We start from the raw sequence: 27,793 nt of genomic DNA on the forward strand, positions 1-27,793 counted from the left end.
TCGTGGATGTGAAGATCATGATGGCCACATTTGTTGTATGACCCTTGTGAGATGGGCCACCAGGCTGTGGAGGGTCAAAAGGGATTGGCAAGTGAAAGGGTGTAAACATTGGGGGCTTCATCAAAGTTTTGCTGCAGCGACCCATGATTTATAGTGACACGCCTGGTATCAAGGTTTTAATGAGCAAATAGATAGAAATTCCATACTGTTTCTACCTAAAAGGTCTTAGAGGATTTCTAGGCATAGATAAAAACAGCTGGTCTGTTTAAAAAAAGGGGGTTTGTTTAAAAAAAAAGTTTTTAAGAAGATTCATAATGTAAAATAAGGTGGTATACTTGAAAATGTTTTCAGCCACAAAGGACACTTAATCTTGAGGCTGATTCAACAATGCAGGTACAAATACAATTGTAGCAAAAATTAAGTTCAAAGTATCCAATTAGAATCCTTGCTTAAAGTGGATCCGAGGTAAACTTTTACTCATTGCATAATTGTGTTCCTTTCATATAGTTTATAGGGCATTCCTCAAGCTAAATACTTTTTTTGTTTTGTTTTAATACACTAATTCCCTATAAACTAAACAAGCCTCGCCCACAGCTCCTTTTGTGCCTTGGCACTGTAGCAAGGGCTTATGGGAGCTCAGTCTGGGCAGGAGGAGGAGGAGGTTTCTTGCCATTGATTTCAGAGGCAAAGGGGAGGTGGGAGGAGGAGAGGGGGCTGAATTTACACACAGGCAAGCTGATAGCATCTCCATCCCTCAGCCTGTGACAATGTGACAAAAAGAACATGGTCGCTCTCATTGCATCACAGGAATAAATAATCATAAACTTTTGAAGATGTTTGCAGCTAGATATGCTGTGTAAAGTATGTAAACTTTAGATAAGATATATAGACAAGTTACTTGTTATACTTAGTTTTTTATCTCGAATCCGCTTTGAGAGATCTTATTGGCCTCTTTGCCAGTCTTACTTCAGTTGTCTTAGCATTATTCATGATAAATTAGTCCCATCTTAAAATCCCCTAGAAGAAACTACTTCTTGCCATTATTTTTCCAACATATGATTAAAACTGTTGCCAACATAGGTCAACATACATACTGGAATGATGGTACCAGTTTTAACCCTTCCCCCACCATCTCCAGTGTCTTTATAAATTGTTATCTAAATGTTTTACACATCATCATGTAAGCACAGGTTTGGTCATGGCTCTCTCTCTCCTAATGTTTCTGATATTGTAGAATGCTGTGAAACTGTTAATTGCATGTGTAACTGTATGCATTTTTTGCGTGTTTTTTTCTATTTGTATAGCATTATGGAAGATGGTAGTGAAGTTGATGATGATTGTGGCCCCTGCGGGTTGGCACAGGGGCTAAGGGGGCCTACTCCTATGTTTGCAGTATATGATGCAGAGCAGCAGCAGCGGAGCATCATACTTTACCTCCTTCAAGTAGTTGGACATGGCCTCAATCCTCAACCTTGCGGCACCCGATGCCTGTCACATGACATACAGAGAGGGGAGCTGCAACATGATAGGCAGCACAGTGCAGAACTGCACTGAAAAGGAGTGAGGAGGACCTGGGCAAGAAGCAAGTAAAGTATAATGTACCAATCCGGCAAATTGTAGTTACAGCCCTGGTGGCTATTTTTAGTAATTAAGAATTATGAGAAATGTCATAAAAAGTTAAGTTTTTACCTTAGGTTGTGAGCTATGCAATTGCAAAACACACCAACGTTAAGCACTGTTGACAATAGGAGATTCATGTAATTCCATCCTGGCTTTTGCACTAGATCAAAAAAGGCCACACACAAACCCCAAAAATTTAGCACTACTAGAGTTCAGTTCATACATTCCAGACGTTCCTTGGATAGTGAACATTTATTTTCCTTAAAACTAATTTCTGAGTGTTTAACTTAGGTTAAACAGACAACAGAGTTACTCTTTCAAGACTAGCAGCTTTAATTTATCCTTGGCTACTAGGTAAAATAATAAATAGTTCCTCCATGAGCATCAGTGGGAGTGGGGGCAAAATCACGGAAACCTCTGCCTCCATGTCATGATGAAAGGCCAGTTATGGCTCAGCAAGGAAGTCTTTTTGTAAGCAGCCAATAAAAAAAATGTAAAGAGGAACTTAACCAAAGATTGAACATCATTATAATAATTAGCTGAAACCCCCTTTCCCATAAGAAAGCTTTACCTTTTCTCAAAAAGATCATTGGGGGGTCAGTGTGGCTGAAATCGTGGTGAAACCCCTCCCACAGCATGATGTCATATCTGTGGTCATGACAGTTTTCTTTCTGTGAACCTTGTTGCATTGTGGGAAATAATGGCTGTCTCCAACTGCCAAGCAACCAATCCTGCTCGGATACCACTTTACACTATCTGGATCTAATTCGGATCCGGATACCCAGATATCCGATCCGGGTTTGGATATCCGAGTTTAAAATGTTCTGATTCAGATCCGAATCAGATATCTGACCTCAGTATCCGTCCGGATTCGAATATCCGGATAGAAAACCGGAAGTGACCTGAAAATGGCAAAAAAACCCTTTTGGAGGTCTCTCTCTCTCTCTGTCTCTTTCCCTCTCTCTTCCCTCTCTCTATCTCTCTCTAGGCCTGGATGCCTTCGAAAGGGATTTTGCCATTGAAGGTGATTTTGGCTTATGCTCGGATATCTAAACTAACTATCCGCCCAGATTTTGGATTTCAGATGGGAAATCCGAGTTTGCACGGATAGTCTATTCGGATTTGAAAAAATATCCAAATTGCTATTTAAAGTTCAGATAGTGAAAAAAGTTAGGATTATCTGGGTACTTCGGATATCCGAAATCTTGCTGAGCAGCACTGCAAGCAACCAGTATCTCCTTTTGTGCATATGTATACCTTAAAAACAGTGGCTGGATAGTGTAATGGTTAAGGGCTCTGCTTCTGACTCAGGAGACCTGGGTTCAAATCTCGGCTCTGCCTGTTCAGTAAACTGCACCTATTTCAGTAAGGAGTTTCTTGGGCAAGTCTCCTTAACACTGCTACTGCCTACTGAGTGCGCTCTAGTGGCTGCCTCGCAAGCGCTTTGAGTCCGACAGGAGAAAGGCGCTGTACAAATACTGCAATTAATTAATTATTAAAACACAAACTTTTAGCCTATTGCATTGTTGATATGCAGGCTCATTGAGGACCACACAACATAAATGAATTACATGTTGAATATCGGTCATTTTTTGATTTTTCTTCTACTTTTTAACTTTGCATTGTATTGATTTATCCCCCCACCCCCACCCCTATTTTTTGGTAAAGTTCCTCTTTATAGGGGAATTGTAAGGTAACAACATATACTGTAGTAGAATGCAGTTTATTATTCAGGATACCCACTTTTACCTTAAATATCCTAGTTTCAGCAGAAGAAACACTTCCTGTAGGAATACTAGTCTCAATTATCCTATCCTCGTGACTACTGCACACAACATATTTATTGTTGTATTGGTAAGTAGCCCCGCCCTAAGGCTTATCCTAGGCTGTTTATTATGCAGAGCCCCTGAGAATTCTGGGAGACCAGCTATGTTTTTTATACTGGCTTTAGAAGTCTCAAAACCAAACAATTTGCAGAGATCACCTGAAAGGACTAAAGATGTCACCACCACTGATACATTTCAGAGTGTAGATCAGGTAGAGGAAAGATTTTACAATGGGCAAACACTGATTAAATAATTTCTAAATTAATATTGTAAAACAATAACTTTTAATCATTATGTTATTTTGGTTACAGCTCCTTTATAACGCTTAAAGTAATGCAAAACGAATGTTTCCTCTGTTTTCGTCACAAGTCTTCAGGTTCAAATTAACAGATATGGGATGGTGGCTATGGCTCCATTAACCACTTCGGTACCAGCAGCCTCTGCCCCCTTAAGGATCAATGGGATTGGCTTATAGTAATGACAGGGCCAGGAGCCAATGAAACCGGCTCCTGCCCGGCTCACAGTGCTCTGCCGTCATAGAGGCGGCAGGGCAAGCAAATTGCAGTGGGGAGAAAGCGGCGTGACCGGTGAGAATGGAGGGGACGCGCGGTGAATGGGACATAGAGCTTACGTCCGGTCAGAACCGCAGCGCCACCTGCCCGACGTACATTTGTACTGCGTCGGTCCTCAAAAAGTTAAAGACCAGAGTCTCCTTTTCTATTTTTACACATTGAGCTCTGTGATTGGCTACCAGTGATCACAGAGTCGTTGGCTCCTGACTAACACACAGAGCTCAACTGTCATTGGACAGCTGAGTATAGTGGCTGCAGAAGTGTGATCACAGCAGGAGCACACGAGTCGGGATGTTCAAATCTACACCCTGGCAGAGATAAGAGTCTCCAAACAGGGAACAAATTTCAACTGTGTGCATCCAAAAACAGTTAACAAATGATAGCCACAAATGAATGTTTACAAGCTATAGACACATTTCAGAGGCTTAAAGCGGATCGAGATGAATAACTAACTATAACAAGTAACTTGTCTATATATCTTATCTAAAGTTTAGATAGTTTACACAGCAAATCTAGCTGCAAACAGCTTCAACAGTTAATGATTATTTATTCCTGTGATACGATGAGAGTGGCCATGTTCTGTTTGTCACATTACACACAGGCAAGCTGATCTGTATCTCCAGCCCTCAGCCTATGAAAACTTCACTCCCTTCTCCTCCTCCCCTCTGCCTCTGAAATCTCTGGCTAGTAACCTCCACCTGCCCAGACTGAGCTCCCATAAGCCCTTGCTACTAAGCCTCAGAGTGCCAAGGCTCTTTGGAGAAGCTGTGGGTAAGGCTTAGTTTATAGGGAATTAGAGTATTAAAACAAAAACAAAAAAGTATTTGGCTTGAGGAATGCCCTATAAACTATATGAAAGGAACACAATTATGCAATGAGTAAAAGTTTATCTTGGATCCACTTTAAGTACAAAAAAATGCCCCCTATCAAACATTGATGGGCCTCACAAATATTGATACCCCCTTTTTTCATTTAGACTTGGTGACCTTCACATTCTTGGGAGTTGGGAACCATCAGCCAGGGATCACATGACAAGTGTGGCTTCCATGATCCTCCCAACAATAACAAAAACATCAAAAACAACACCTGCTGTGAAGAAGGAACCTCCGTATCAGAAGAAAGGAGGGACAAATATTGGAGCCCATCACAGCTCTGGCCCCCATGCACTTGCAGGGGCTGCACCCCTATTGTTCTACTTATGCATTTCATTGGAGTATTAAAAATGCAACTTGGATATCAGAAATGATTATTTATGGAATACATTCTATGAAATATTTCTATCAGATGAGAGATTTTCCAGTAAATACAAAAAAATTAAGATTTGGAAACATGCCCTACAAGTAGCAGTAAAGTTGTTTTCTTCTGAAATCTGTGTAACTGTAGCCACCGCTACGAGTTACGCGGGAATAATTCTTAGTGGAAACATCATCCATAGTTATTATTTCTGGAATACATTTTGTGAAATTCTAGGATGAAAACACAGTTTGAATAAACCGTTGTTGCTTCCAAATGGGCACTGGTATTACATGTTCAGCAATCCTCAATCACATCTGTTATGCTAAGCATCTTTGGACGGGGTCTGGATAAGTCCCAAAATGAGGTTGTGTTACTGGGGATTTCTGGAATTTCTGTCTGTAAAGTATAACATGTTATTGGATGATGGCATGTCCTTACTAGTCCTTATATCGTTTATAGCTACCCACGATATAGTCTAAAAAAACACTTGAAGTCCTTAAACGTGACCACGCACAATGCAATCAAACGATCAAATTTTACGTCAATTCAATAAAAATGATGAGTTGTACAGAAAAAGTGAAAGTTTTTTTTTCTTCTAAATCGTTTAAAGAATCTGATCAAATTGCCTTTTTTTTTCTTAATAAAAGAATATTGGGAGTGGTGGATTTTTCTGATCAATTTTTATGAATATTTAATAGTGTAGAGTAGGTTGGGAATTTCTTGATGTATAGATCCAAGTCATTTTTTTAGAATTTTCAATCATTGTTTTCATAACGGGGGAAAAAAATTGAACACCGGTGCGTGTGATGAAATGTTACAGTCAATCAGAAAAAATGATTGTGATTCTTCAATTGGAAAGAAATTTTAAAAAATGTCCGGTGTATGTGTAGCAGTCTAGTGCCCAGTGCTGTATGATATGTTGGCGCTATATAAATCCAATAAATAATAATACTGATAATCAGGCCCGGATTTATATCACAGGAAACTATAGGTACAGATGACCTGGCACCCTAGACTTCACCCTCCATGAACTTACAACCCCCCGCCGAGCCACACCGCAAGTGTGCTAACTTGCCCAGCTGTCACTTCTCACTTAGTTCCCTTGCCCATCATAGGTAGCTACAGGTGCCATTTAGTATTAGGCAGCCAGAGGTACGCTCAGTATTAAGTAGGTAGAGGCACCTCAAAGTATTAGGTAGCTAACATTCCCCCAATTGAAGGGAGTTCTGGTCAGTGCAATGCCGAAACCTTGGTGAGAAACCTCTCCTTTTTCCACTCCGCTCTTGACTCTGCATAGATGTGGCAGGTGGGAGGCACTTGAAGAGAGGAGTGAGCCGCCTTTCCACCATCAGCCACCCGTAGGCACGTGCCTACAGTGTCTTATGATAAATCCAGCCCTGCTGATAATAATGGTCTGCATCTGGGAAGGAGGAGTCTAACCTGGGGGATGAAGCTCAAGAATCTACACTCATTGATTGAATGTAGTCTGAGCACCATCAGTATAAAAAGGTGAGTATGACTGCAGGAAGCCCTCACTGACAAAACTCCTAGAATGGGTTGGTAGGGGAAACATAAGGATTTGGTGCGGTAGCACCGGATCTGAAGAAGCATAGCATTAGCAAAACTATTACTGATACACTGCTATTTTGGCTTGGCAACAGTGTTTTCATTGATGTTTTATTATGTCCTCTCGTCTATCACTTAATCTCAACTGATTTCCCTATTGCTAACTTTCCTCTTATCACCTAGTGCAGGGGTGTCAAACTCAATCACATAAGGGGCCAAAATCTAAAACCCAGTCTAAGTCGTGGGGCAAATTGCTTTTTAATATTTCACATGTCTCAAACTAAATTTAAACTATATTTAATGTCTCAAACTAAATGGTACAGCAAACGGGGAACAGAGGCACCAGCAGGGTAAAAGTGGATAAAACCTTTAAAATTTGCTTGGAGGAAACGATGGACTTACCTCCATAAAGCAGACACGAAAGACTGTCTGTATAATAGTAATCACATTAATTATATAGTACCCCAAAAGTGCAACGCGTTTCGCAGGCCACGCCCGCTTCATCAGGCAATAAACGTGGGGACAAACAGGCGCTACTAAATGGTGTAACTATATTGACCCTGGGGGACCCGCTACTCCACCGTCTGCAGTGTATCAGGTTAATATTTACCTGCTGCAGTCCTGCTTCGGGTCTCCTGTGATGTTCTTCACAGCCACACACTCTATGCTGCTGCATACCTGAGGTTTCCGATACATGACAAGTTATTGGGAGGAGGTATGGAACCACCGAGTGTGCGACTGGCAGGAAGAACAGGTAACCGACACATCACTGGAGCAGGTAAGTATTTGCGCTTCTCTGTTATGTGAAGAGATGGTTGGTGTGTGTTTTACATGAAGGGGTTTTGATCCCAGTAGGGGGATCCATTTTGCTGGGGAGTCCTGTGGGTTTGTGCTGCACCCCCAGCTCATACTAACAGTGTTTCAACCACAAACACTTTCACCGGTGTGCTTTTTGGGACGGGAAGGCAGTGTGCTGCCGTTCCTTTTACTGCTTACAATGATGGGCATTGGAAGCTCTTGATGGCCACATACTGTACCCTTCCTAATTGAACTAGTAGTCCTCTATAAGAATTCCATCAAGCACAGTGTTCTAAGAATAGCTCTGTGGAGCCCCCTGCTTCAGCTGTCCCTCTAGGCAACTGCCTGGTTTGTCTATGCCTAAAAATGGCCCTGAATATTCACCTTTTACTGTCTTCAAACCTGGTGCTGATTTCAACCTTTGTGGGGTAAACATCTTCACTTTTAGGACTTTTAGACTAGGTCTGATATTTCCCTTGGACCATGCCCGGATTTACATCACAGGAGCCTATAGGTACAGATGTCCTGGCACCTTAGACTTCGCCATCCATGGACCTACAAACCTCCCCTACTTCCCCTGCCTGGTGTTGGTAGCTAGAAGTTCCCCTTACTTTTTGGTAGCCAGAGTTACCCTCAGTATAAAGTAGCTAGAGCTTCCCCTGACTGAAAAGAGATCTCATCAGTGGAATACGGAGGTGAGTAACCTCTCATTTAGGACTCTATGTAGGGAAGGAGGGTGGGAGGTGCTTCGGGAGGGGAATGAGCCGCCTTTTCATCATCAGGCACCTGTAGGCACGTGCCTTCAGTGCCTTATGGTAAATCCGGCCCTGCCTTGGACATTGTAGCACTGAGCACAGGCACCCACACCTAATTCATAGCTTCTAAATAGTGTGGGCACGAACTCCAGCCATGTGTGCCAGTGCCAGGGGCATAGCTAGAGATCATGGAGCTCCACAGCAAAGTTTTGGTTGCCCCCCCCAAAACAAAGTTATAATGCACCTTAGTGTCCCCCCATGCACACATTTATATTAGGTAGCCTTAAGGCCCCCACCCCACCACCAGTTTAGGTAGCTATATGTAATCACCCCCATGGAATAGAGGTAGCCAGAAGTAGCATCCTCAGTAGAGGTAGTTAGAGGGCACCAAGTTCGCGTACGTTAAAAAGGGGCGCTGGGAAAAAAGGGCGCCGGGTTTTTAACGATAAGCATGGATAACGTTTAAAAATGTATTGTACTGTATTTCGTTTAAAATTAATGTTTTTTAAAGTTATAAATCATTAAATAATGTGCATTAAATCGGCAGTTGTAAAAACGTTAATCTTTCGTTTAAATACTGAAACGTATAATAACGTTTAAAAAAAAAAATTACTAAGTAACCCTCCCTGTACCTACCCCTAACCCCTAGACCCCCCTGTTGATGCCTAAACCTAAGACCCCCCCTGTTGGTGCCTAAGTAACCCTCCCTGTACCTACCCCTAACCCCTAGACCCCCCTGTTAGTGCCTAAACCTAAGACCCCCCTGTTGGTGCCTAAACCTAAGACCCCCCTGTTGGTGCCTAAACCTAAGAGCCCCCTGTTGGTGCCTAAACCTAAGACCCCCCTGTTGGTGCCTAAACCTAAGACCCCCTGTTGGTGCCTAAACCTAAGACCCCCCTGTTGGTGCCTAAACCTAAGACCCCCCTTTTGGTGCCTAAACCTAAGACCCCCTGTTGGTGCCTAAACCTAAGACCCCCCTGTTGGTGCCTAAACCTAAGACCCCCCTGTTGGTTTTTTCGTTTAAAAATAATGTTAAAAAAAAATGTACTGTTTTTCGTTTAAAAATAATGTTTGAAAAAAAAATATTGTACTGTTATTCGTTTAAAAATAATATTTAAAAATGTATAAATCATTAAATAATGTGTAATCATGAGAAGCAGTAATAAAACATTAAGTCTCCGGGCGCCGCTTTTAAAACGTTATTTTTCTCCGGCGCCCTTTTTTCCTATCGGGCGCCCATTAAACGATATTTATTATAGGAGTGAATGGCGGCGCCTGATTTGTCCACTAGCCTCAGGCGCCCGAATTTACTGTTACCACCAAGTTCAGGTAGTCAATGGGATCCCTGCAGTATAGGAAGCCCCCTCAGTATATGTAGCCAGAGGGCACCCAGTGTAGGTAAGCAGAGAGACCCTCAATGTATAGACAGCCCTTTCGGTATTGGTAGCGAGAGGGACCCCCATATAGTTAGCCCCTAGGCGGGCCTCAGTCAGTGTAGGTAGGTGCGAGGGATATAGAGGACACTGGGAGAAGACAATAGAGGTCACTGTATTCATAGAGACGGGGATGCCTGGAGAAGAAAATTTGAGCCTGGAGACGTGAGTAAGCAGCTTGTCTGTAATGTCAGACCCCAATATCACCATGCATAGCAGACTCCCATGGCTACGGGCCCCATAGCAAGTGCTATGGCTGCTAGGGTGAACCCAACGCCACTGGCCAGAGCCCAATCCTACACCATCATACTAAATTGATTGAGAAGTCAAGAGAGCCCAAGATTCTGCACTCACTGCAACAGAGTCCGACCACTGCAAGTACACCAGTAAGGAATACAAAGGACCTTTCACAACAGTCCATTCCATTCTAGGCAAATTCCAACATCCACCCATTGAAACAATTCTGAATAGATTAACTAAAATCCACTCCTCGCTCTAAGAGAGTCAGAACGTGTCGCACTGACTTTCACACCGCTTCTCAATTAAGAAAAAGAAAAACAGTGACCTATGCCGCCTGCGTGTGACCTTGCCTTAAACCAGAACAGCCGTCTTTGTATAATTTGGCTCATGGCCACCCGCATGTGTGGTCGGGACACGGACCTGCTGCTTAGCGCGTACGCCTGCCAAAACAGCAGATTCTGTCATGTGTCTGCAGCTTCATATTTTTTTGCTCAGTTATCGGTGTATTTTTCTCTCTCTATCTCTCTCGTTTTTTTTCAACAAATTTGTTATCAATTTAAGCGTTGTTTGGAGAAGTGATTTAGCATCATTGCTTTTTATGTTTTTCCCCAATGCCTTGCTTGGAAGCACATTTTGGCTCCGCTAAAATACAGCAATCACGCATACCAGCTGTGCCTCGCAAAATGTAGGTCATCTTCAGTTACATATTCTGGAGTTCTGGCACAATAGCAAAAGAAAAAAAAATCAAAAAAAAAATTTACTAAGTAAACAGCTCTGAGATTAATTTTTCCTCCGCAAGATGTGACAATGAATCCGCACTTCACATACTAATTTGTGGATCGCGCAGCTAGGTATTTAATCCTTCTGTGATCACCCACAGCATTATGCTCTCGCTAATTATCAGGCTGTGCCAGCTTGCGCTCTCTATTCATTTCACTTTTTTCACCTAAGCTGGTGTTTCATGCTTTTTGCTTAAACAATCAATTAAGGCTGCCTACTTATATAACGTTTCCAGTATACGCCCTGCGTCTAAGTCTCAGCTAATGTTCGATGCAGCGCTATGAAAACAACCCCAAAAATGATCCTAGGGATCATATAGCTGCTGTGTCTATGGCTAGTGGGTAATATTCCATAAAATAAACATGTGATTTTTGTTAAGACCCTTTGATTTCATTTTGAGCTTATGTGAGTAAAATATGGGAAGTGCAGGAAGATCAAAGTCAGAGTTGTTTCCATTTTAGACACAGTGAAATGTATATGGGGCAAAGAAGTAAAGAAGTTTGTGCTGTAAATAAAGGAAATAGTAGGATTCTGCTCAGAACTTCCTTAACACAAGACAAATACACATTTATATCACGCTCATGCGCCAGAGCAGCAGCCACCAGGGCACGCTCTATAGGCAGAAGCAGTGTTAGGAAGTCTCGCCCAAGGACTCCTTGCTGAATAGGTGCTGGCTTACTAAACAGGAAGAGCCAAGATTTGAAATTAGGTCTCCTCTGTCAGCAGGGGTGCAGCTAGGCTCATGCAAACCAAGCAGCAGCTTGGGACCTCACCCACAGCATGGGCCTCCCATACTGCCAGAGCTGCCCTGCCTGTGACTTGTATGGCCACCGCTGCCTGTCTGTCACTCATACACAGAGCTCAGATCAGTGGCAATATAAATAGAGGTGAGTCCACTAAAAGGGGAGGACACCTTTGGCTACCTATACTGGGGGCGGTATACTAGGAGGACACCTTAGCTACCTATACTGGGGGCGGTATACTAGGAGGACACCTTGGCTACTTATACTGGGGGCAGTATACTGGGGGGACACCTTGGCTACCTATACTGGGGGCGGTATACTGGGGGGACACCTTGGCTACCTATACTGGGGGCGGTATACTGGGGGGACACCTTGGCTACCTATACTGGGGGCGTTATACTGGGGGGACACCTTGGCTACCTATACTGGGGGCAGTATACTGGGGGACACCTTGGCTACCTATACTGGGGTGGTATACTGGGGGGACACCTTGGCTACCTATACTGGGGGCGGTATACTGGGGGAACACCTTGGCTACCTATACTGAGAACACTTTCACTACCTATACTGGGGGATATAGTATAGGTCATGATGCTGCAAGGAGAGACTGTGTAGCTCTCACAGCTTGCACGGAGGCGGGGAAGCGGCAGGAGTCATGGCCAGGAAAAGAAAACCCTTTAGGAACGCCCCTGGTGGGCGTTTTGAATGGGGAATCCCTCCCTCTCCCCGAGATGGTGACAAATAATGTCGCCAATCTTAGGGGGCTATATAGCGAGGCGGTGGGGCAGAGAGTAGTGGTGTGGGGACACAGAGGCATGTCATGAGGCAGAGAACATGCCTCCATGTCCCATCTGCCCCCCAAGAACCACCTCAGGTTCTCTTTAAGCATGTACTGTACATTTAAAAGCGGCGCAAGCTAATTTGGGTGCGGAGTTTACCCGACAAAAAAATTGTTATAAAGGGTGCAAGAAATAGGTGGTAGTGAAGTATCAGTAAATGTATTGATTTTCTGTTACTTAATTCATACACTGAAATATCGGTAACATCTCCTGATATTTAAATTTGACCTAACCTCTCCCTACTTTCGCATAAAAGAACCCCCCTGGTGGTGGTGCCTAACCTTAACTCCCCCCCTTTCCCACTGGTGCCTAACCTTTACCCCCGATGGACACCTGACCTAACACTAACTAACCTTAACCCCTGAGCTAACTTTTGCACGCGCTGTTTAGCAGGCGCCCAAATTTGTTTGTGCCACTTTATCTGTTCCGCCCTTAGGCAGAATTCACACTTTTAATGTTTTTGGAAGCATTTTCCTGCATGCAAAATTGCATTATAATTTACAATCAATGAAAGTCAATGGGATTTTTCACAATTATATGCAGGGGGGAAAAAACGTACATTCTGCAAAATAATTTCACACACCAAGCTCATTTTTTCTTTAGCAACCATCAAGCGCTGTGGCAAAACGTGCTCATTGTAACACAGACGAATAAATGTAGGGTAGGAAATATGCATGTGAAAAACTTTTAACAATTTGCGTGGAGGAAAATGTGAACCCGGCCTTACAACTATTTACATTTCTTTGGTTCTTATCAATAATGCAGTGTATTTACATGATTGATTATGATCCCATTCAGTAAAACGTAGTAGCTTCAGCAATGTAGGAGTACTACAGACTACCTGCCTGTCCAAACTATTTTACTACATCTAGAATGACAGAGGATCTTCTGAGTGGCGGGAATTTGGCAGTCAGATATAGCAGACGCAGAGGGGAAATGTTTGTGGCCAACTAACGCTAAAAAAGTGTACAGTAGTCTGTATCATAGTAGGAGGAATATGAGCAAGCATAACTTTATTTTATTTTTAGTAAACTGTCAAAGAGTACTCTATTTGCAAAGATGAGGAATCTGGCACCCCTATACACTACCAAAGGCTAAGTGCCTATACATACAGTTATTTTTTCTACAGCAACCAATAACAAAATAAAGAAAACAGATGGTTGTATCGGCGATCCCAACCAGGGTTAGAAGTAGACATTGATGGGCCCACCAGCAAAACTGAGCTAGCCACGCCCCCTCCAAAACAACTAACCCCTCCCCACTCACGCAAAAATTTGACGGTAGCCACAAGAAGTTACACTACACGACCCCGCTAAAGAGAGGAGTGAAGAGGACATGGTAATGTATGCTGCTTCCACTGCCATGCTCTGCACCTCTCGACAGAAGCGGGCCCCCTTGACCTCCAGGGCCCCCCCTACGACAGCAGGGATTGCAGGGCAATTGCTACAACCCTGATCTCCAACCTTGAAACAACCTCTTCCTAAGAAATCACACAAATGACAATTGTGGGCGGGGGTTTTTAGTTAAAAGTTGATACAGGGGTCGATACAGGGGTGGGAGCACAGATACAACTATCTGTTTTGGACTTTGTTAGAGAGTTCTGTGTATCCTCTTTGGGGATTAGTATATTAAATGAATGACTCTGTGTAATTGTATTTGCCGTAAGCTCCCTGTACTATGGCAAAGTTATTACATAAACCGAGTTCTGATATAGCCTGACTTCATTTTCCAGTTAGGACAACCAGCTCAAGTAGACTGATAACACTATACGGCTATCTATTTCAAACAATGCACGACACGAATGGAGAGTATGTAGGATATATTTATAACTTAAAGGGGCTTTCAGCTGGTCTGCATAGCAGTCATTCCTCTACATGAAATGACCTTCATTTCAGTATAGGCCAAAATATTAAATGTGAGAACATATATAAGTGATACTAGAAGGCTAATTTTTATTTTATTTTTTTTATAATAATTGTGAAGACCTTATGTAGGTAGTACTAAATACTACGTTTTTTTTTAATAATAATTGTGTATATTAAATATCTATAAGAAAGAGGAGCTGTGAACAGGCCTCATAGATGGTAGACCTAAACTAGACACCTTTCCCCTTTCTCATCCAGTTAGAAGATGGAATTCTCATATTTGTTACTTCAGGCACAATGGACGCCTTCAAGAATGCAGGCAGTAATGAGTGTTCTTTTTTTTTTTAAAAAAGCATCAATACTAGAGCTGAGTAGACCTCTTACTGATCCATTATTGTACCTCTGAGTGGAGGCAGCACTCTTCTGGAGTCACCATAACTGAAGCCACACCTCTTCTGGAGTCACCATAACTGAAGCCGCACCGCTTCTGGAGTCACCATCAGAGCCGGGACAAGGTCCTCCAGCACCCAAGGCTGAGACACCAGAGTGCGCTTCTCTATCCCTTCCACCCCAGCCATCACACACTGATTGCTATTAGATTAAGATGCACCCCAGGGCCCCCAACCCAGCCAACACCCCTTATCTCTTGTTATCTGGCTTGCAGTCACAGCCATGTATGCCCTTTTTCTTATTTCTCTCTGCATCAAACACAATAGGTAAATGATAGCTGGGTGAGTTGTGCGCCCCCCCCCCCTACACTGCGCCCTTAGGCTGGAGCCTCTCTCACCTCTGCCTCGGCCCGGCCCTGGTCACCATAACTAAAGCCGCAGCTCTTCTGGAGTCACCATAACTTAAGCCACAACTCTTCTGGAATCACAATTAGAGATGGCCCAAACCTCCGATTTTTGGCTCGTGAACCATGTTCGCGAACTTCCGCAAACATCCGCAAACATGCATACTTTTGCGAACCGCAATAGACTTCAATGGGGAGGCGAACTTTGAAAACTAAAAACATTTATGCTGGCCACAAAACTGATGGAAAAGATGTTTCAAGGAGTCTAACACCTGGAGGGGGGCATAGCGGAGTGGGATACATGCCCAAAGTCCCCGGGAAAAATCAGTTCCGCCAAGCCAGCTGTCAGACGCCGGGCAAGGGGGTGACTGGCAGACATTGGCTTGTTCCACTCAAAGATTTCCCTCACGGACACCTGGCTGCTGCTGTGGGCAGAGGAGCAGGAGCCGCTCAAGGTGAGAGGCGGAGTGGATGAGGTTGGCTGTGATTGTGAAGGTACAAGGGAGAAAGCGGCTGAAGAAGATGATGCACCTGAAGGAGGAAGAGGAGAAGGAGGGTGGATTTGTTTTTGTGTGCTGCTTTTGCTCAGGTGGTCTTCCCATTGCAGTTTGTGCCTTTTCTGCATGTGCCTTCAAAAGGCACTTGTCCCTACATGGGTGTTGGCCTTTTCACGGCTCAATTTTTGGTGGCAGAGAGTACAGATGGCATTGCTCTGATCTTTGTCATACACACTAAAAAATTTCCACACCGCTGAGCCACCCTGGGGTGATGGCACTATGGTAGCATCAGCAGCTGACGTTGAAGGGCATGTTGGCTGGCTGTCCATAGGTGGCGATACATGGTGCCGGACACTGCCACCAGCTGTTTCTGACAACGAGCTCCCCCTGCTTCTTTCAGCAACTCGTCTCCTCCTACTCCTCTCTGACTCGCCCCTGAACTGTCACCCTGTTCATCTCCTCTATTCGGAACCCACGTGGCATCTGTATCATCATCCTCATCATAATCATCCTCCCCAGCTTTGCTTGTATCAAACACCTCCAAAACTGCACCAACAGCAGGTACTTCATCATCCTCCTCCTCACACCTTACGTCCATAGTGTCGCCTAACTCAGACATATGAGGTGGTGTAACTTGCTTAGCGCCTTCATCTTGTTGTAACAATAATGGCTGTGAATCAGTGATTTCCCCACCAAATAACTCCTGCAAAGTGTCAAATGTAGCGGATGTGGTACTTGTAATAGTGCTGGTGGCTGCGGAAGATGAGGGGTTCTTTGTTAAATAGTCAACCACGTCCTGACAATCTTGGGAGTTGAAGGGACAAGCCTTCTTCTGAGCACTGTACTTTGGGCCAGGGCCAAACAAAATCACGTCAGCATGACCTCGAACAGACCAGCCGGGTGGTCTTCCTCTGGGTCTGCCTCTGGCTCTGGCTCTGCCTGTTGTTTTGTCCATATCGGGGGGGATGAAGTGAAAGGTATGCACTGACTTGACTAATACAATGTGCAGTCACACAGGTGCAGTGAACGGCATGCCGTGACAGGTATTACAATACAATGTGCAGCTGTCACACAGGTGCAGTTAACAGGTATGCATGGACTGGTATACTAAACAGCGTGCGGTCACACAGGTGCAGTGAACAGGTATTCAGGGATTGGTATTACAAATGTGCAGCTGTCACACACAGGTACCGTGAACAGGTGCAGTGACTGGTGGTATATTACACTGCTTGCGCTCATGTAGGTGCACTGAACAGTTTACAGGTATGCACTGCAGTGATTGGTATTACAAATGTGCAGCTGCCTGTCACACACACACAGGTACCGTGAACAGGTGCAATGGCTGGTGGTATTAACAATGCGTGCGCTCACGTAGGTAGGTGCACTGAACAGTGAACAGGTGCAGTGATTAGTATTACAAATGTGCAGCTGCCTGTCACACACACACACAGGTACCGTAAACAGGCGCAATGACTGGTGGTATTAACAATGCGTGTGCTCACGTAGGTAGGTAGGTAGGTGCACTGAACAGTGAATAGGTACAGTGATTGGGATTACAAATGTGCAGCTGCCTGTCACACACACACACAAATACCGTGAACAGATGTAATGACTGGTGGTATTAACAATGCGTGCGCTCACGTAGGTAGGTAGGTAGGTGCACTGAACAGTGAACAGGTGCAGTGATTGGTATTACAAATGTGCAGCTGCCTGTCACACACACACACACACACAAATACCGTGAACAGGTGTAATGACTGGTGGTATTAACAATGCGTGTGCTCACGCAGGTAGGTAGGTAGGTGCACTGAACAGTGAACAGATGCAGTGATTGGGATTACAAATGTGCAGCTGCCTGTCACACACACAGGTAGTCACTCACTGAATGTGCTGGGCCTGGCAGTGGCACAGTAGGAATTACCACCAAGGGGCCAAAGGCCAGCTGCGACTGACTGACAGGGCAGTATATAATGCAAGTGGGCCACACAAAAAAAAAAATCACAAGAACAAGATTAGCTCTCAAAAGAGCTGTTGAGGGGTGCTTTGTTAGCAATAAGAATCAGCAAGGAGCAAGCTAACAAGCCTACAAGAGCCAAACTAATTACTACAGCCACACAAGTGAGTAAAAAGGATGACTCTGCCTGCCTTTTATAAGGGGGGGGGGCTCCAGTAGGGAGCGTAGCTTGATTAGCTACAATGTGCCTGCTGACTGTGATGTAGAGGGTCAAAGTTGACCCGAATGATGCACTATGGGGGCGAATCGAACTTCCGGAAAAGTTTGCGGTTCTCAGTGATCGCGAACCACGGAAGTTCGCCGGATCCCGTTTGCCGGTGAACCGTTCGGGCCATCTCTAATCACCATAACTGAAGCCACATCTCTTTTGGAGTCACCATAACTGAAGCACCTTACAATCACCACCAGATCAGCTGATCAGATGGTCAATTAGAGTGGCTCTGTTCATGCCCTTGTAAGTATTTTCAAAGTTGAATGGCCATCTGCTCAAGCTATACACCTAATTGGGCATTGCTACAGCACCTTAGTTTCTCCTGCTTCTAGCATGCTCTATCCATTCTGAATAGATGGTGAAAAGGTTCAAAAATATATTCCTTACGGAAGCTAAATGAGAAGAACCTCCAAAAGCTAGAATGTTGTCTGACTACCAGGTCTCTCAACACCAAAGAAAAAAATTAATAAGAACACTGTATTAATAAAGAAAATAATATGGACCTTAAACGCAGATTGCAGCTCCTGTTTGGGCTGTACTGAATATAGGCAGAAGCAGGTGGTTAAGCAACCAATTAACCATAGCCTTGAAGAAAAGCTTAAAGGGAACCTTAACTGAGAGGGATGTGGATGTTTCCTTTTAACCAATACCAGTTGCTCGGCAGTCCTGCTGATCTCTTTGGTTGTACTAGTGGCTGAATCACAGACCTGAAACAAGCATGCTGCTAATCCAGTCTGACTCCAGTCAGAGCACCTGATCTTCTTTCAAAAATGCTATTTGCTTGACTGCTTTACTGATCCTCTGAATCTAAACTACCTTATTTTCCCAATCGTTGTTCCATCTTCAGACTTCCTGTATAGTTGATCTAGTTCTTCAAAACGTGTCATCATTGCCGTCAGAAGAGAATTTCCAAGTTCTTTTTGGTGTTTGCGTGGGTTCCCTCTTGATAATTCAGTTACTTCTTACACCCGAAAACCAGAGGTTTGGATTTGAAGTCAGAGTCAAGCAGTTGGAGTTGGAGCAATTTTGGGTACCAGGAGTCAGAGTCAGTAGTTTCATAAACGCGGAGTTGGAGTCTTATGATTTTTGTACTGACACAGCCCTGCCGAAAACCATACTGATCAGCTAACTGGCTTCCCTTCAAAACTGAGCCTAGTTTATATTAGGAATAATATTATTATGCATTCATTTAGTGCTGACTTTTCCCCAATGCTTTGAGAAATCTCTGAGAAATTTGCATCCCTAACTGCCATCAGAGGGGCTCACAATCTACTGTGCTTACCATAGTCACATTCAAAATCTAAGCATAGGCTAAGCAATAAGCTGCAGATCTGTTAAACAATGAATATCTTCCTGATATTGATTACAGTTTCTTTGGATCTCTGACCTGAACTCTTACACAGCACACAATAAAAAAAACATTTATTCCACATCTAGTTGTTGAAAAAAACATTGCTTTGTGTTCTGTGTTTGTTTAGCCAGATCAAAGTTCTTATAAGAATCTGGGAATAGACTGCAGGAGCTCTGCCAGGAGCTATGCCACAGCTCATAAGTAAACTCTGAGGCTTAACCCTTTCTTTGCTCTCTGGAAAGTGAATCGGTGTTAAAACTTTAGGGTCTTTTTTTCTAGAATTTTCATAAATTGCAATAAAGATTTTTTTTCCCATAAAGGTTATCGTATTGTGGCCAGGGCAGACAACAGAATTTTCTGGGCCGCACACTTGGCAAACCTACAGGGCCCCCCTCACGCCAACTAACAGTCGGATAGGTAAATTGTGTGGGGGCAGAGCAACTTTATGTGAAGTAGAGTCAAAGCAACTTGCCTGTCGCCCATAACACCCTCCCCCCTGCATAGATGCGTGTTCAGAAATCACGCAACAGGGAAGAGGGAGATGACCACACAACTCCTTGAGTGGGACTGCCACTGTTTGGGTCCCAGACCCTTCCTGAGCCCCATACTACTGTCCCTCTTGTACCCCCCTGATGGCTGCCCTTAATGTGGCTAATCTTTCAGAGCAGAGAGGAAGTTTTGAGTTTAGTTCCACTTTAAGCAGATTTAGTGACCATAAACAGCTCGTACTTTTTAGAAAGGCTAGCAATCACAATCTTCTACAATCAGTGGCGTAGCTAAGGAGCCATGGGCCCTGGTGCAAGTTTTACATTGGGCCCCCAAAGCACTCTATGCCTAACAAATGATACGGAGCACCAACACCTGCTAAGGACAGGTGCAGTGTCAGAGGTGCAAAAAGGGGATGGGGAACAGTTTGATATTAATTACCACTATTCAAAGCAAATATAGAAGTTATTATTGCAAGCAAAGGACTAATTAAGAGCAAAAACTGTGGTTGAGAGAGGGCCCTATGGGGCCACTCTGGCCCAAGGGCCCTGATGCGGTTGCAACCTCTGAAACCCCTATTGCTACACCACTGTCTACAATCTTGATTGGACATTTCCATCAATTTTTACCAAAACAGTATATGCAGAAGAGAAGTAAGCTTACTGAATATACTTTGAACAGATACATTAGTTAGTTCCTCGTACTACATAGATAAAACTAGTAAGATTATACAGTCAAGATTGCATGGCATATGGCCTGCTTTCGGACATGCTTTTATAGATATCAGCTAAATGATTATAACATGTTAAAGGGGAACTAAAGTGAAACAAAAATGTCCAGTTTAACTTACATCGGGCTTCTTTCAGCCCCTGTAGTCATCCTGGTCCCACAACATTGTTCCACTCTATTCTATTCAACCACTGTGCCCCTCCAAAAGCTGCCTTTCCGACTAGGCCAATCCCGGGATACTGCGTATGCAGGGTCCTGGTCGCGCTCCTCCTCGATCACCCTCCTATAGCCGGGAGTGTTTGATGCATACACAGTACCATTTTTTGCAAACTGTGCAAGTGCAGAATGCTCCCGTTCCATAGAGCGTGATCCAGAGACACATGACCCAGGCCATGCATGCAGCTTTCAGAAAAGCACAGCTTCTGAATGGCAAAGTGCAGAAAGATGGCGAGGGACCAGGAGGACTTCAGGTGGCTAGAAGAGGCCCCAGGTAAGTTAAACTGGCCATCTTAATTTTGCTTTAAGTTTACTTTAAGAGCCGTTTAGTGGACAAAAAATGAAACAAACAAAATTAGCATGGCTTTCCTAATAGTGTCAGCAATGCCATCAACATAATACAGTTTAACTAAACAGGTTTTCACAATGAGAAACTATAGCACACATGTGCAATCATGACTATATGTTAAATGGCCAGCTTTTAAACAAGTGTTTGTAGATTTTAGCTCTGGGAGGCTTGCCAGCTCCATAAACAATTAAAACACGTTAAGACCCGTTTTCATTTCTGGCAATCCAAAAAAATGTCAAACAGAAGTTCAACCGAATCAGCTAAATTCTCATCTATGGCAATGCAATACAAAACATTTGTACAATCCAGATTGCATGGTGTATGACCTGCTTTACAGATTTTCAGCTGCTGCAGACTTGCCAGCACCCTAAACAATTAACACTAAGCAAAACAAAAAAAAACCCTATTTTTAATACTGTAAAAAGCCAGCAATGCCATCAAAATCACAGAGGTTCAACTGCACAAACTCAGCTAAACCCTCACCTGTGGAAATGTAACATTGCACACTTCAAAGTTGGGAAAAGGGGTGTAACCTGAAGTAGGCGGGCCTTCCTGCAAACCCCTCCTCCATAACAGTGGTGTGTTAGTGTGCCTTCCTCTAACACCCTCAACTATACAGCAAAGCGGAGCAATACTTTATCTTTTTTCAGCAAGCGGAGTGACAGGTCCTCACCCCAATCTTCACTGTAGCTGCCGTACAGACAATCTTCCTGCAGCTTCCATCTCTGCATGCCATGTGACATTCACAGACAGGGACTGCAAGGAAATAGGCTATACAGCGGCTATAGTAAAGAGAGGCATGAGGACCTGTCCTTACGCTCACTGGAAGAACAAAAAATATCACTCCATTCTGCACCTCAACACAGGACAAGGCTCCCTTAGTCTCCTGGCTCCCCAGCGATGGCAGTGGTCACAGTGGCTATTGCTACACCCCTGGTGGGGTATATTCAAAATATATTAAAAAAAGAATGGTCAACGACTGTTGTTAATGTGGTATAAAACCGTGACATAATATTCAAAAAAACATGTTTTCCTACTTTTTATATGTCTTACATTTATCATATTTGCTTTTGTGCGTAAGTATTATTATTCATTTAGAAATTACAAGTTTCCAACGTTTTTTGCTTTGAGAGCTAACTTTGCATTTTATTCATAACAGTTTTTTTTTCATGTTGAAACATAAGCAGAAATACTTTCTGACTGTCTGTCTTTGTGCAGGAGACTCTGTAGTGTCAGAGAAGTGTTTGTTTACATTTCTCACTTGATACAATTAAACACAAGATAACATTATCTCTAGTTTCGTTGATGATTCGTCCAGCTTTCCCTACATTGAGCTTTCTGTCCTGTGTTTAACCCTTTGAATGCTGTTCTAGTAAAGAAATAATTGCCGTTAGTATATAATATGCTGTAAATGATGTTTTAGAGCAAAAAAGAATTGCTGGGTTTCATTTCGCTTTAAGCTTACCAAGATTCACCCAATTTATATAGGCAGTTAGACAAATTGAGTAACTTGTTATATATACATGCATTGCATATGTATTGCCTGTTACACAAGCAACATAAGTGCTGCTTGTACATTATAATGCAAGTTACACAGTTTGCTACGTAAATTGTGTGACACAATAATCATACAGTGCTGTGTAGGTAAACTCTGAACTCGTTCATAAAGCAAGTAAATTTAAAGCACAGGCAATACACCTGCCCCAAAGTACCATCGTGTTTCAGATCGAGAGATACTAAGTCATGGTCCATTCATACCAGAGGCGGGGCAAGTTCCTCCAGCACCCAAGGCTGAGACACCAAAGTGCGCCCCTCCATCCCTCCCACCCCAGCTGTCACACACTGATTGCTATTAGATTAAAAGGTGCCACAGGGCCCACAACCTCCCCAACACCTTAATATCTAGTTATCTGGCATGCAATCACTGCTATGTATCCCCTTTTCTTATTTCTTTCTGCTTCATACACAATTAGGAATGACAGCTGAATGAATTCTGCGCCCCCTCCTACACTGTGCCCTGAGGCTGGAGCCTCTCCAGCCTATGCCTCGGCCCGGCCCTGATTCATACTGTGTTCACCAACATACAGCAGCTGCCAAAATGGAACAGTTTCATGAGGGAATGTAGGAAAATCTATTAGGAAATGCAAAGTGCACATTTGGGTGGCACCTTTGCCCCCTGAGAAGCTGCATACAACAGTATCCTATCCCCTGTTTGCCACAGCATCAATAAAACAATGATATAGACTTCTGATGTGTGTCATCACCAATGATCTAATACATTCCATAGCATACCAATTTTCTAGCAAACTACATTTTTGAAATGAAGGAACTGCTAGGAAAATAAACATCCACGTGAACCACCCCTTACACTCTGGGGCAGTTCTTGTTCCTCAGTATGGCATTGTGCTGTAGGCTCTGTAGCCATCTCCCTCCTATATCTTCATAGGCAAGGCTACCATGCAGGGTGCCGTAAAAACTTTGCAGGTCCCAACAATAAACACAACAGGGCACCTCTAGGGCCCTCAGACGTGGTAAGTTGCTGAAGTAATACTTGTATCCTCCTTGTGGTGGCCCCACTTCCTTGAATGGTTATTGATTCCAATTGATCAATATAGCTAAAAAATGGAGGCGTTACCCACAGTAGCCATTCAGAATACATCCTTCCTTTAAAGAGTAACTGTCAGGCTGCAGAAGCTAATTTAAACCTCAATACTCCTGTGTTAAACAGTTTAGAAGGAAGCCATAAAGGCATTATTGAAGATAAAAATCTCTTTTACCTTTGATGTGTTCTTATCAGAAAAGCTGTTAGACCTAAGAGGACGCAAGCCGCATACTATACTGCAAAGCATTCTGGGGCCCTCCCCTCGGCTGCTAATGAGACGTTTCAGCAGCTTGTAACTCAGTCCAGCGCGTAGCACTGATAAATCTCCGGGCAGAGTACACTGCAGGAGTCAGCTATTGTTCCTAGCCACATGGCTCATTAATATTCACTGCACACTGTGTTGTTCAAGTACGAGCTTATCTATGATCAGGAAGCAGGCAGGACATGACGACACATTTGACAGAAAAACATGGAGCCTGCCATGAGCTGTCAGGAGCATCTATCTCTGCATATACTATATACAAATTCTGTGAAGTACAAACGTGGACAGTGAAATGCATATGTAATGTAAGTACAGCCAATCTTTAGCTACTGATATATGTGTTTATTTTCTCTGAGACCTTATACCTAACAGCTCCTCTTTAAAAGGTGAGTCCTGATTGGGAGCTGTTAGCAACTATTCCACCTTTGCTCCAGTTTCGTTTGCCCACAGTGCACTTCAGCTGTGTTCGTGGGAAGGTACCAAAGCTGCGTTACACTTAGGGAATTAGCACACTGCCCCCTGGTGCCTTATTTGTTACTGTTTAGTTTAGTTTTTTTTGTAAATCAAGCAGAATAAAACAATGACCAAACATGTTCTACTATCTGTAGAATTCACTTGTTTCCATTATGTACATGATAGGAAGCAATGCGGCCATAAAGCAAGGTCCTACTCTGGATGGAACACCATGAAAGCAGATGATTTTAATACACATTATTTAATAGTCCCTCCGGTACTATTGGACAAATACAATTTTGAAGCCACTTAAAAGAAGGTCAGGATTACTACAACATATACTGTAATTTAAATACCTTTTAATTATCAGAAAGAGAACATTAAAGCAGGAGTGTCAGCCATAAAATTCTATTTACCCACTACTCAGTGTTTATTATGTAGTCTACATGAAGTCTGCAAGCATTCCAATATAATCATTAGTGTGTCTGCTGAGATATTCTGGTACATTGCCGAGGAGAGGGAAGCTTGTTATCTCCCCTCCCACATTCCTGCTCCTCACTGATTGGCTGAGGGCAGTTCCAAGTGACAGGGGGCTGGGAAGGGAAATCACCTCACCTCTCTGCAGAAGCAGCTGAAATATGTTCTATGCTGTGCTCACGTGTGTTTACAAAGCAAGCTAGATATGGCAGTGCAGTTTTTAATACAGAGCTCAGTGGGGAGGAGATCTGGCAATGCATACACCATTTCAGGCAGAATAACAAGTAAGGGAGGAAATTACATCAGGATTGGCTTCAGTCAAAGGCAGTAAAGGTGTAAAATGCCTGGAACAGTTTTCTTTATAAGTACTATATAAAAGTCACTGATATCAAATTGAGGACAGTACAATATGTCTGCTATGTAAGTAGAACAAGTATTTATCTACATATATATGTGTTTTTTTTCCTGGGACAGGATGGCTGTCACTGTTGCTTTAAAGGAGTAATGGTGTATATAAATGTCAATATCTTCAGCAATGTTTCTTGTTGATCCCCAAAGGAGAATCACAGTAACTATAGTAATCTTATAGGTTAACCAGGAATATGTTTTATTAGTAACCAATCAGAATATATCTAGCTTTTGTTTGGCTTCAATAAAATGAGTTCTAATTGGGTAACTGTGCTCTGCACGCTTCCCTTCAATGCTAACTGAGCAAGCCTGAGGGTATTGACATGGGAACTAGTCCAATTACTGGGACAAGCCGGTTTAGTCAGTAAAGAAGCTCACAGAGCAAGGTGAATGCACAAGGAATGTATGTTTGACGTGATTTGTCAAAATGAGACAACAACTAATAATAATATTAATAATTGGTTGCCATGCATTGCTTTGCAAAATCTCATTGTTTTTTTTTTTGCTCTGACTTATTTAACAACCCTGCTGAATTTAACTGTCTTATAATGTTTAATAATTCAACAAATGTCTTCTTAAAGTGAATGGGTACCAATATTTAAATAAAAAAGTCAGATACTCACCTAAGGAGAGGGAGGCTCTGGGTTCCATAGACCACTCCCTCTCCTCTCCCGGTCCCTGCTGTTGCGCTGGCTCTCTTGTAGCGGTATTCGACCGTTTCGGTCAAATACCGCTGTTTCCTGGCTGAAGGGAGGCTTCAGAAATGCTTCGGGAGCCTGAGTGCTCCCGAAGACGGGCCGCTCTACACTGCGCACACGCGAGCGCACTCTATGACGCACTCGCGAGTGAGCCGCCTGTCTTCGGTAGGACTCGGCTCCCGAAGGCTTTTGAAGTCCCCTCGGCGGGGGATGTGAACGGGTGAGACAGCACAGCACCAAAAGGCACCGGGAGAGGAGAGGGAAGGCTCATTAGGACCCAAGCCTTCCTCTCCTTAGGTGAGTATCTGACTTTTTTTTATTTAAATATGGGATCCCATTAGCTTTAATGGGTGTTGTTATTTTATATAATGCTGATCTGAAATTCTCATTTAAAGCAAACCCTAAGGAAAACCTGTAAACAAAAAAAAACCTCCCCTGGGGGGGACTCACCTGGGGTGGGGGAAGCCTCCTTTATCCTATTGAGGCTTCCTCCGTCCTCCTCGGTCCCACGGCAGCGGTGATAAAGCTCCCCGAACAGCGGAGATGTAAATATTTACCTTCTCGGCTCCAGCGCAGGTGCAGTATCGGCTCTCCGCTTGGAGATAGGCGGAAATAGCCGATCGCTGTTGGGCCACTCTACTGCGCAGGTGCAAGTCTCCTGCGCCTGTGCAGTAAAGCGGACCCGGCAGAGATCGGCTATTTTTGCCTATCTCCGTGCGGAGAGCTGCAACAGCGCCCCCGCTGGAGCCAGGAGAGGTAAAAAAATAAGTGCTTATCAACGCTTGTCAGGTTTGTCGAGGGAGGATTCTGGGACACTTCCGGGGGGCCAGCGCTGGACTGCCTGCAGCTACAGGGGAGGGGGAAGCCTCATTGGTATCCTGAGGCTTCCCCCTCCCGAGGTGAGTACCCCCCAGGGGAACTTTTTTTTTTTACAGGTACTCTTTAAGTGTAAATAAACCTGTATCTATACATCTAACGCTCAATAGGACCCAATTGTCTTATTTTCTATTTAAAGGACATCCGAGGTGAAAATAAAATGTTGAGATAAACAATTGTGTCTATCCTCCTTCTCCTAAAAATGACTTTTCTATATATCCCACAGTTTTATTTTATATTTAATTCTAATTTTTAAGTTTTTTTAAGTCTCATTGTCTCTGCTCAATGACACCCTTATTGAAGTATGCTAGAGATCAAATCTATGAATTATTGATCCTTTATCTCTTTCCTGCTCCAGGAAGCAATTTACTGACAGGAAAGTGTTTTATAGCTGTAATTACTTATCAGTGAGGGTTATGCTACAGTCTGACCCAGTCCGACCTGGTCCCGACCCAGACAGAAGCCATCACTTACATACCTGATGTTTAACTCTTTTAGGTAGAGAAAGAAAAAAAGGAGCACAGCTGAGTTATTTGTGGGCTTGGCATTGTACCTACACATGTCTATCTCATCATATCACATGTCACCTCGGGTATCCTTTAAAAGTTAAAAATGAAGTTTTCAAGATTTTACTTCCTCAGGGGAATAACAGTGGAACAGGGGAATGAAAATTTTTCAGCACCCATACAGACACATCTTTTTTTTTCTCTCTGTCCTCAGCTCCCAAATGTGTTTTCTATAAGATGATGTGTTCATCTCATTGTGCTACGTGTCACTTCAGGTACCCATTAAAAAATAGACACAAGAAGAATGGAATATTCCAAATAAGTGTTGCCAAGGTCATTGTGGCATTGAGATCTAATGGGAACTCACTTGCAGTAGGAGCTGATGCAGTATATGATAGTTTATATTGTTTCTACATATCTGTTTGCCTGTCTATTGTACAAACACAAAACACACAAAACAAACCCCACAACTACGTCCTTATTAGATATAACAATCCATTGTGGCAAACAGTAAAAATACACGATTAGCTACAGACATTGGGGAGACTGTCACCGTATATCTCACATATTTACAACTGATTTTCCATGCAAA

General features: G+C 43.3%; 1 protein-coding gene across 1 annotated transcript in view; it reads right to left on the reverse strand.

Moving 5' to 3' along the window:
* CXCL14 (C-X-C motif chemokine ligand 14) overlaps window positions 1-27,793 on the reverse strand; it is a 53,463-nt gene that overhangs the window by 24,157 nt on the left and 1,513 nt on the right. The gene's annotated exons all lie outside the window — the stretch shown is intronic.

This window comes from Hyperolius riggenbachi, chromosome 3, assembly GCF_040937935.1.
Source record: "Hyperolius riggenbachi isolate aHypRig1 chromosome 3, aHypRig1.pri, whole genome shotgun sequence".
Lineage (NCBI taxonomy): Eukaryota > Metazoa > Chordata > Amphibia > Anura > Hyperoliidae > Hyperolius > Hyperolius riggenbachi.